The 12,161-nt window shown below is 35.7% G+C and overlaps 1 long non-coding RNA gene across 4 annotated transcripts in view; it reads left to right on the top strand.

Annotated features, from left to right (window-relative positions):
* LOC140843505 (uncharacterized) overlaps positions 1–12,161 on the top strand; it is a 190,613-nt gene that overhangs the window by 48,538 nt on the left and 129,914 nt on the right. Inside the window, exon 3 of one of the 4 annotated variants that reach the window (XR_012121336.1) lies at positions 10,474–10,541. The exons of the other annotated variants lie outside the window; for them this stretch is intronic. This is a non-coding gene — a long non-coding RNA (uncharacterized lncRNA). The remainder of the gene's footprint in view (positions 1–10,473; positions 10,542–12,161) is intronic. 4 annotated transcript variants of the gene reach the window in all.

Genomic DNA, 12,161 nt, shown 5'->3' with positions numbered 1-12,161 from the left:
GTCCTTTCAACTGTATCTGGCTCAGTGTTTGCTGTATTTTGAACTTGCTTCTCTATTAGGCCTCCTAAATCAGTGTCTTCAAGAAGGTTTTCTCACATCTCTTTGTGTGATGTCTCCGCAAAAGAATTTAACCGGAGGTTTTGTTTTATCCCCGTCATCACTGTTGTTATTACTTAAAGGATAAGATTTCACTGATTCCTATTTCTAACCTCTTAAAATCCCTTTAGATTTTTAATCTGCAATTCCCAGTGTTTGTCAGTTTCCTACCATCTGCAAATTAGTTAATGTGCAGTTTAGCCTTTCTTTGAAATCAGTAATTAAGATGTAAAGTAAGACTGAGCCCAAGACTAATTCCCTGTGCTTCCCACTGGGACTCCTCCTGGGCTCTGTAACTCTTTTATCACCACCTCTGGTTTATCATCTTCCAGCCAAGTCTCAAGCCATTTTACTAGGTATGTAATTAAGTTGATTTATGAAGGTCACTAGATTAATTTTATTTTGTTAAGTGTTGTCTGATACATACATTTACTTTGTTGGGCTTTATATTTACTTATGTTGAAATATTATAGCAAAAGAAGAAAAGAATATTTTCAGCCAGTCTTAAACTAACCCTTGTATTTTCTGATAGACAATCACTAAGTCTGGAGATATGCAGTCTCTTAATATTAGTTCTGTCATTTAATTGCAGCCAAGTTTCAGCATCTAGAATATAATTACAATGCAATGATCTTTTTCCTTCTATCTTATTTGTTGTTTTTAAAAATATTTTTCCAATTTTCTAGTATCTTTCCATTTCCTTAGAATAAAGGAAACAGAAACAGTATCTCTATTTTGGTAAATTTATAAACTTATTCTCTGATGAAAGGTAGGAGAATCTTTTGTTTCCAGGTCTTAGGCATTTTCTATTAGCTGCCAATTATCCATGTGTCAGACTGACATTCAAATAATTAAATATTCAGGTGCACTGATCTTGCCACCAAGGGTTTTATGAGCATTTGAGAAATTTGTTTAAGTTTAATTGGGAAATTAAGCCATGGGGCAACGTTACTGCAAAGCTATACTGCTGTGTTCTGAGTAACTAGACTAATCTAGGTCAGAAAAGCACAATAGGACATACAAATGCCCAAAGAACTCAAAATTGTGCTTAATGACTGCCAAATTCTGAGATACTTTCACCTTCCCATGCTGGGACTCTTTCTTCTTTGGGTGTCCAGACTGGGCTCTGGTTTCTACCCTGTCTTCTTACTGGTTCCATCCCTTGCCTCCTTCCTCTGGATCTCTTTTCTCCCTTTAAGAACTTACTCAAGTATTTTATCACTTGTGTGTTTGTAAAGCAGATAACAGCTCCAGCACTCTGAGTTAGACGTGGTTTCTGTTTCTGGGAAATGCATCCAGAGAAGCAGTAAACATTTTTATTTCACCATAAATACTTGAGAGTTTATGATGTATACACAACTGTAGAATGATTGATTACTTTTTCCCAGCTGGTCCTTAGATACCTTCTGGCAGAGAAGACCAAATGAATGGGCTTTTCTCACTTCATGTTTTCCTTAAGACCTGCTTAACATAATTGAAAATTACCGAAAGGTAAAAAAAAAAAAAAGAAAGAAAAGAAGAGAAGAAAAAGGAGGGAGGAAGAGAGGGAGGGAGGGAAGGAAGGGAGATAGTGCATGAGATTATGTCAACTTGCTCCTAATCTTGAACTCAGCAGTTTCCCAGCTGTTTTCTACTACTTTATAGATGCTAGGCTTTTTTTTTTTTTCAAAGAAAACCTCAATTTTCCTTGGGTGAAAATTTTCATAGCTACATGTTGCCTTTCCTTCTTTTTGCCCTCTTAGTAAGTAGGATGATTAATTGAAGATGCATAAATTGCTTTAAGAGACAATTTTACATGTTAAAGACTGATGAAATCTTGACCCTCGAGAGAATGTACAGAAGTATTAGGTTCATTTTTTTTTAATAGAAGCTTTTTAATTAAGAGTTTGAGTAAAATTGAAGAGAATTTTGGCAAGGTTGTTTCAAGCTCTGCTATTCTTTGTGAATTAGGTAGCTATCTATCTCCATTGGATTTAATGGGTTTCGCTAGTTCTGATCTGGCTTATTAGTATTGTATTCTTGTTTTTGACTATATACTATTCTCTTCTCCCTGCTGTTTTGCATTGATGGTGACTTACAGTAAAGCTCTACTAGACCTGAGATATACTATGCCAAAATCATTAGCATGCTTCTTTGTTTTTCATGCATATCATGTAAACACAACATATACATGTATAAATGAAATATATAATCTTGAATATTATTTGAATTATCATGGAAATTCAAAGGAAATTATCAAGGAAATTATCAAAGGAATTATCAAGGAAAATTGAGGTTTTCTTTGAAAAAAAAAAAAAAGCCTAGCATCTATAAAGTAGTAGAAAACAGCTGGGAAACTTCTGAGTTCAAGATTAGGAGCAAGTTCGCATAATCTCATTATCATGGGCTCATTTTTATTCTGTTTATATTCTCTCGCTCTTTGGTTAAAAAAAGTCATCACAATTGCTTATTTTTCAGATAATATGATATACCAGATTAGCAACATGGAGATAATAGTGTTCTTAATTGCTAGGTAGAATTCATTTACCTGATAAATAGTCACTATTTTCGATCCCTAGCTGTTTCACACGGATTCAAGAATAGAGCTGTGACTGTAAAGACTTTCATCCCATGACATTGAACTGAATTATGATGCCACATGCACCTCCATTGCATATCCCATTAAAATGACATACTTTTGAAACTATAAGATAACTTAGAAATCAACCACTTTACCCTTTCAGCTAAAAGATAACTGAAGTTCAGAGAAGTAAATCCTTCAGCTAAGCCAAGGTAATGTAGAGGGTTAGTAACAGCTATGGACTAGAAGAAACTAGAACTAGAGCTGGTCAGAGTGCTCACCCACTTTCTATCCATAAAGGTTACTACTTCGTATGAGTACAATAGAAGCACAAAGGAAATACAGCCTTATCCTCTAACAGGAAATAGCTTGGCTAGCCACGCTGAAAACCTCAGGAAATGGACACAAATGAAGAAATAAATTTGTATGCTAGTTGTGAATTATAAAAGTAATCGGTATGCTGATAATTATTGAAAGCCTTTGGCTATAGCTCAGAGAGAAATTACCAAATACAAGTTACAAAAGTAAATGTCCTGGGTTATTCTGCTTGGCATTAAAATCAGCTATAAGGAATCCACTCTTTAAATATGCAGACAACTTAAAACACAAAGAACATTTCTAAGTGTGTTCGTTCTTTGCATTATATACTCTTTTTTCTAAAAATTCTAAAAATCTGGGAATTGTGTTTTAATTAATAAGTTGTTCTGTTAAGTGGGATGTATAATTAATTATGGAAGAGGTCAAGCATCGTGGATACCATTAGATGGCAGTATGACACAAAACTACTGTTGACATTAAAAGCTCAAAGTACATTTTACATCCACATCCACATGGTATTCAAAGAAAGTTTCTAAAATTAAAAAAAAAGAAATGCAAATTGGAGATTCTGATATAAGAGAATACAACAGAACTCTGAGAGAAAGAGAAAAGAAAGACTTGGAAAGAGCCATACGGACATTAAAGCCAATGGCAGAGAAAAGATGTATTTCAAGACAGACAGAATTCTATCTACCATGTTTGCTCCACAACAATGTAAAGCAAATATTGCAAAGTTTGGTGAGTTATTTGGAGAAATTATTTTATTGAAAGAAAAAGAGCAGAAAGTATTTAATCCCTCTGTGACATTAACTTCAAAATAAAAACTAATCCGTATGACATCTATCATAAGATGTGAAGATCAAGAATTTTGAGTTTCTAGGAGTTGAGTACATAGGTAAATATAAATTAAGTATAATTTTGTATGATAATGATTTAGCACATAAAAAACTTACATTTTAAAGAAAAAATTTAAGTCTAATAAATTTATATTTTAAATAATCCAGTTCCCTTTTGAAGACAAGTATTAACCTATACAAAATTTGGTTATAATGTGTGGGCTGTAACTTACTCTAAAAGTTGCTCTCTCTTGTAGATGGCCTGTATTGTAAGTGCAAACAGGAAGAAAAAGTTGAGAGATTAACTCCAAACATTTTTAAGTCCCAAAATTACTTTGTATAAGGTACAATAGACACCAGGCCTCTGGTAGTATTCTTACTGATAGAGAAATTACTATTTCTAGGTAGGAATGTAGAACATAGTGAGCCCGGAACTCCTTTTATTGTATTAATTGGGCAATGGTGAATGTCAGTTTTGAAGAGCACAAGGTGACTCCTCACTGTAACACTTTCCACTCCTCTGCTCCTTCCTTTGTATGGCCAACCTGTGATGTAATAAGGGAAAAGTAGACTGTCGGGACGAGTTCAGTTCTGTGACGTGTTTTAACAAGGAAAGATCCTCATTAATGCCAGGGATTTTTTGGAGCCCCAGTGGTATCTCCTTATAAGCAGCGTTTGTCCAGTCCCCAGATCTGCAGTAGTATAGACTTCACTGCCCTGTTCTTCCTTCTTCACCTAATGCTCCACAGTGGCAGCCTAGTCTGATTAGTTTAGTATTTTAGCCCACATCCACAGATTTTGTTAAATTGAGAGTGCTGTCATTCATGTATATAGAAATTTGGAAGCTAAAAAATTTTCTCACTCTTCCAGAAAAAAAACACAGTAAAGAGCTGCTCTGTATTCAGGGTGCCTGATTCTTTCATGCTCCAGGGCATATTGTTATCACCAGCTGTGGTCAGGGAATGAAACCCCCCATCCCTGTGATGTAATACAGTACAATTAAGCACATAATGTGGATTTGATGCTCTTCTCTGAAACATCTGGCATGTACCACTTTCTAAAACCGAACCTTTGAGAGCCAGACCTCCTGTAGTATTTTAATATCAATGTTCTTTTTCATGTATTTGTTATCTAATGCTTGTGCCAGATTTTTGAGACTATCATATCCTAAATATCACCTCTTGAATGAGTGAAAATTCAAAATGCCTGCCAGGGGGTTATGTGTTTGGGGGAGAAACTAATATCTACCCTAATCTAAATACCAAATGAATTTTAGATTGTCATTCTAGCCCAGCATTAGCATTGGCCCTTGGGAAAATCATTGTTTATGTATTCTTTCCAGATACTCAGAATGAAGAATCAATCTATTTAAACCTTGTTGCTAACATTACATTTGTATTTCTGACCTACTTGGATAATGTGTATAGAGTCATTGGATTTTCGTCCACAGGGAAAAAGTTAGCAATGAAAAGTTTTTAAAAAATTATCTCCAAGTTCTCAGGAAAAAAGAATCAAATCACTTGGGGAAAAGATAAAATATTATCCTGAAATCCTTGTGAACAAAAAAACTCTCACTAAGATCCATGATCTCCTTGGAGGCAGAGCAAATGGGGGTGACAATAACTGCTTTAACAAAGCATACTGGTCTCACATGTCATGCCAGCTTCATAGGATTTCATATTCCCATAAAATCTACATCAGAACAAACAAAAGGTTAAAAAAACCCTACAGATTACACAAATGTAAAACTAGAAATAAAATAAGAGAAGCAAAATTTATGTGATTCATATATTCAGAGGTTTTAATAATATAGCCAAGTGTTGACAAAAACATTTACAAATGTACATATAAGGTGGCTCATATTAATTTATAAAAAGTTATCATTTAGTTATGGTTCATCAATTTTGTTGAAATTTTAAAGAGTAAATTATGGAATTGTTTGAATGGACTTCAATGTAAGTGAACTTTGTAATTCTAGAAAATGAAAGCAAAAACATTTTTAAGTTGCATAGACAATTGTCTACCCCCCATAATTGCTTTAAAATTTATTAATGAAGTGTAATGAAGATATTACCTCAATATTTACTTTAACATTAGAATGTTGGGTTGGTTCTGTACAGTAAACTCAGCACCTAAGTGCTGTGTTGGCAGAGGTATTGCAAAGACCTTAGGAAATTGTTCTGAACTCTTAGAGCCCTGCTTTTCTCATGTGAGTTGGTTACAATGAGATGGCTTCTAAGGTAGTTTCTAGCTCTAAAATATCAGGTCCATGGATTTTAGTGTAATACCCTATAATTGTGTGGCAAATGCCTTACTTTTTAAAAAGATTAAGTCTGTTATTTATACATTTTGGTACTTTCACATCATAGTGGTTTCTAATAAATATCAAAAAGCAACAGTCACAACACCATAATATAAAACACGTGAGAAACAGATGGTAGCACTGGATATGTCTGAGAAGGACAGATGGAGTGGGACTTACATTCTAACCCCGGAAGCTTCGAAGGGGTTGAATGACAAGACTTAATTTTTTCCTCTATTTTAAGAAGTAATTTCTGTAAGCACCAAGAGTACTATTTTAACTATGTGAAACAATGTATGGAAAGGAAAAAAACTCAAGTCCAGCAATAAAGCAGACTGACCTAATATGAACCATTGTCCCTTAACCAAAACTCATGAAATGCTGTATAAATATCATAGCATTGTTTTAGTGAAAATACAAAAATGAGTTAGAAAGACAGACAAGAACATTCGTAGTTTCAGAGTTGGGGAGAGTAACCATAGGCAGAGTGTAAGCATACGGGTTGTGGCTCTGTTACTTGGCATATTGATAATCTAGTACAGATTCAAGAGGGAAAAAGATTGAGCCTCATAGGCTTGGAGGATAAAGCCTGAAAGGGCTGATCATTTCTTAAAAGACCATCCTGGGAAGTGTCAAGAATGCTTGTCTATAAATAAATCTCCCAGGATAAATAAAAACCTCGAGTGTGGAGTCTAATTTTCTACATCCATCTTGTATATGATTCCCAAGTAGAGATATTAATGGAATACCTGGTCCTAAAATAACAAAATCTCTGGGGTGTTCTTTGAAAGCAAACACAGGGACTCTTCCATAGTGTGGGGTGCAAAATAGGAAAACAAACTACAAAAAACAACAGCAATAATAATAACACACCAACCAAATCTGAGCTCACAGTAAAAATTATAGGCTACACAAGGAAATGATCACCATAAGCGCAATTCAGTAGAAAAAAAGAACCACCTCAATAAAGAACAATCAAAAGGTTAGTACAAAATATGTATATGTCAACAATATTAAAATGAGGAGAGTGGGAATACAAATGATTATTACATTCTAGATTATTATTTCTAATTTGTACTTTTCTCTAGCTGATACAGTGTTCCACCAGTAACTGGTATTTGTTTTTTAACAAGAAAAATGTGAAGGTTTCTATTTTGTAGCATTCAACATACTGATTCTTGGGGAAATTTTTCAATTTGCTCTCAGGTCAGTGGTAACACAAGTGTAAGAATTTTCTGTTGAATTCTATGTTTACTCAGAGCAGTGCAAGCAATCCTAATACTTTGGTTTGTAATAGGATTTTATTTGTTTTCTTGAATAAGCCCTTGAAATGCTTCAGTAATCACAGAAATAACTACTTTTTTAACTCATTATTAAATCCCAAAGATCTCTATACCTGTGCTTTAACAGCAATATAAAGGTATAGCAGTCTTTTCTGACCTGTTATTGTATAAGCACATTGTCTTAACTTAATGATTAAAATATATGGTGATTCACTAATATCAGAGTTTTCAGACATAAGGTAGGTAAGTTACACTAGAAAGCAAAGAGAATTGAGCTAGAAGTAATCATATGTTTTCCCTGTATGTCTGTAGAAATACAAATAACCTTTTTTCTTCAAAAAAATCAGCATGGAGCCCAGATGGGGGCATTCTCAGCCCTCAGCACAAGGAGGGGGCAAGGCTAACAAGGGGCTGCCTTCAAAGATGGTTGAAACCCAGGGGGATTTTCATCACAGGTTTTTGGCATTGGAAGGTCTTTGAAGATTTTTGGATTTTCGCTTAACAGGTGGTCTCTGCGCCTGCTGCCATCTCTGTTGATCCGAAGCCACATGGCTCAGCATGTCTCCTACCTGCTTGGTTTTCAGGATGTGAGGCCCCAGGAATCTCTTTTTTTTTCATCCAAAGATTACTTTTCTTAGGGAAGGGTTACCGTTTTCCTCCCTCACTTTCCCACCCACTGCCAACTGGGGCCAGAGCCTTTGCACAAGAATACCTGTCTCTCAAGTCTTTTCAGGAAAAGCCCCAAAGAAAAAGTAGTAGGATGACAGCGCCCACTAGATGGCAGAATTGATTAAGCAGATCGTGTGTAAGGTCTGTGAATTCAAGGAACAAAAATAGGAAGGGAAGGGAGTGCTCTAAGCATGGGGCCTCCACAGTTCCCATTATTGCCTCTGACCTGCCAAGAGTGCTGAGCTAATCCTGGCATTTTAGGGAGTGACATCATAGTGTCTGCCAAATGGTGGCGATAAACACTTAGTGATGCTGTCACTAAAGGTAAGAGCTGTCCCTGAAGTCTCTAATTTGAGAAGGGGTGACCTCCAACAGAGTATGTCCACCCACCCAGCAAGCCAAACACCTGCTGTTCAAGTTAATATATTGCCTATACTTTGTTAATTCTGTGTTATAGCAAATTGTCCCAGTCCAAGCAAAAGAAATTGGACAGATTCTTTAGTTATCAGCTCGAGTAGTTTTGGCAAGTTGGTCATTGTGCTGTCAGCATCCGTTGGCCTTAAAAGAGTATCTCAATACCGAAATAAACACTATGAAAAAATATATAAGAATTCAACTTTCAAAATGCATGCTAAATTTTGCTCAGCTCTAATTTGGGCTCATGACCCATTCACCTACTTATATTGGCTCACTATGTGCTGTCAATTCTATTTATCACCATTTTTATGCTGTTTAGAAGACACACAGAATACTTTCAGGCCTGAAGCAGCTCCTATCTATTACTCTACTTTTGCCAGTAGCTTTGTGTCAACAGCGCTGGGATTCCCAGTGACATTGAAACCCTCATGAAACGTTACTGAATGCTAACTCATTTAATCTTTTCAGCAAACCTAGGACCCAGACTCTGTTACAACTCTCATTTTTTAGATGAAGGAACTGCAGCATAGAGCAGTTAATAACCTTGCAAATATGCACAGCTAGTAACGATAAAGCAAAATTGGAAAACAGAGTAATTCAGGACAATTTCCATCTTCCCTTAGAAGTTTCTGTATTGAAAAACAGATTTTATTCCTTAGTTGAATCTGAATGTAGTGAACACTCCACTTCTAAATAGTGGTTGTACATTGGGTCAGTTTTATAATTTACCTAATTTGTAAAAATAGTCATGAACCTTATGCATGTTATGAGTAGTGTCTAGTATATGCAGTGGGCTCTTAACTACTTTAATTAATTGTGATCTAGAATATAGAGCTTGTATTTTCTGGACAAATGTAATGAGGGGTTAGACTGTGTACATACGAAGCTTAACGAAGAAAATGAAACTTTGGGGTGAGTAGTTATATGAAGCCAACCTAATAGTAGTCAGTTACTTTTACTTAGGCAGTTACAGAAATTGTTGGTATTATAATTTCTGTAAGTGTTATTGAGTGATAACCTTATTTTAGATTTTAGATTTCTCTCATAACAACAACCCAACAGCTGAGCAGAAATCAAGAACAGTCCTCTCTCTGTTACCTTTTTATTTTGGAAAAATTTTAGATTTAGAGAAAAATTGCAAAGTACAAGCATTCCCATCAAGTCTTACCCAGTTTCCTTTCATGTTAGCATGTTGCTTAACATGATACATTTGTCAAAACTAAAACATCAACTTTGGTAAAACACTATTAACTAAGTTACAAACTTTATTCAGATTTCACTGAATTATTTTACTAACCCCTTTCTTTGCTCCAGGATCCGGTCTTGGGCACCATGATTCATTCTATGTCCTTCTCTTTTTATCTAATTACTGCTGAACTGTGAGGTGGTATCATCCCTTCCATCTTTGCTGCCTGTTTGCTTTCAGGAGAACCACTTTAAAAACCAGATATTGAATGCAAATCTCATAATGTTGGGTCCAATGAGAAAGCTACCTAAATAGACCTAGGCCTGGGACACTTCGATTGTATTAGTGCCTTAAATGCATTCCCAACTTCTCTGCTCTCCTACCTCACTAAGGTACCTAAAAAGAGACCTTTTCACCCCTTCTGTTTAAAAAAAAACCTCCAGGAACTACTTTGTCATTGAGGAGATGCAAACAGATTTTTAAAGCATCTTTTGATACAGTTCCTATGCATTATTGCTGGCTTATCCAATAAGTGAATCACTGCTTCTTTAGTATTCTTCCAAAGTCTCACCATCAAGAATTTGTGATATATTAAATCCAGGTATCCCTGCTTTGGTTATCTTATTTTGTTTCCTTGCTAGTTTTCTGGTATCATGAGTTATTCAGTATCAATACAACAAAAGGTGCTAGAATCCTCTACTGGTCATGCAAAATAATTGTTAGCTGGAAGAGGAGTAATACAGAATTAATGTAAATTTCTAGAAGTGGTCTCAGAACAAAAGCACTTTTAATTCCCTTTGCAACAGGCCAGATCTTCACATGCTGGCAAATGAAAACTACATCCTCCAGACAGCCACTTGGGTGAAATGAAAAGGTAACATTTATTATTATTATTTTTTGGTATAACTAATGAGGCTGCCTATATATGATTGAAAAATAACTTTCTGGTTTCTCAGCTGCCATCTCTGTGCTTGGGTTATGCCCGTGACAGTCACACAGATAGGAAGCTTATGTTAAAACTAGAATCAAAGGCAGCAGGAGTGGGAATCAGCCTACATTAATGAGCCCTTGAAGCCTCTCTCTGGCGTGGATGAACACTAAATCACTGGTTAGATCTCTGGTGATTTCCCACTTGAGAGATGTGAAGGAAATGGCACGTTTGGACTAACAGCGAAACCTTAGCAATTTGTCAAAATAGTTTCTAACATATGGGCTTAAAAATTATTTTTAAAAATTGTATTGATAGAGCTATTGGAACTACTCTCACCAAGTATTTGAGTTGGCAGTGACCCTCGAAGGAGTGAGCCACTGTGGATGTAAGCGTTGGGATTCATCTGGAAGGTCTCCTCTGGCATTCCCAACCACTTTGGTCACAATTAACAAGGGTTTGTTCATGACTCAAAATAGAGATGAGAGCTCAGTGACATAAAATCATGGTTCTTTTCTCAAACTGACTAGGTAATTACATTGGTTAGTCTCTTGTGCTTGTAAATACCTGCGCTGCAATGGAGCCTTCTACCGCATCAGGTTCAAACAGAGAGTGATCAGTGTTGGGCTCATTTCTGGTGCATATTAAGAGACCGGTAGCAGATCTTGATGCTGATTACTCCATTTTATAATTGGGATTTACATTATAGAAATAAAATCTGCATTTTTGTCCGTTGTAAAGGACTTGTACCTTATTTTAAATTAAGTAAAAAATATGTATCGAGTATCTGTTCTGTATTCGTTCAGCTACATGCATTGCTATTTGCAATCTAATTAGCATGCATGTGTTGGACACATTCTATGTGCTATTATGCAGTATGAGGGGTTGAGAGCAGTGAAACACAAAGTCTGTAAATTTTTTAACATATCCTTATGGATAGAAGGAGGTAGAGAAAGGGAGGAAAAATGAATGAAATAGGGCAAGATAAAAATCATTATATAATAACAGTTGTTTTACTAAATTATAATCTGATTTATATGGTTTGTATTTCCATATTCATACCTGTATTTCTGGATCACAGAAGGCTCATGTTTGAAGGAGTAACATATTTTATTAAGACTTGGATTAGATGATAACTTCCCTACCAGCAGTGTAATTCCAATGTGGTGTCTTACTACCATCTCAGTGTTTTTCCCCTTTTGCATCTGACAACTACTCAATAAATTAAACAGACATGTTCTGAGATGTGTCCAAAAGCAGAAGGGTTTTGTGGGCCTAAGTAGCAGAGAAAAAATTTTAATTAGAAAATAGTCAGTGGGTCTAGGATGCTAGTTTAAGCTCTGTTTTAGTTAATTTCAGTCTAGGATCTGTAAAGGACAAAGAATTCAATGGTCTTTTGTTTATTTTTTCTTCCCAGCACAGGGCCTACTGGGTAAGAAAAGCCCAGTAAGAATATGCAGCTGCCAATTATATAAGGATCCTAACACAGGAGTCCACAAAGTCTAGTTTAGGACCCTGGATACAGAATAGAAAAGATGCCTCCAGCAATAAGCTTGCTCAACAGAA

Source organism: Manis javanica, chromosome 9 (genome assembly GCF_040802235.1).
Source record: "Manis javanica isolate MJ-LG chromosome 9, MJ_LKY, whole genome shotgun sequence".
NCBI classification, from domain to species: domain Eukaryota; kingdom Metazoa; phylum Chordata; class Mammalia; order Pholidota; family Manidae; genus Manis; species Manis javanica.
The sequence above is the reverse complement of the archived record's forward strand: the minus strand, read 5'-3'. Positions and strand labels throughout refer to the sequence as shown.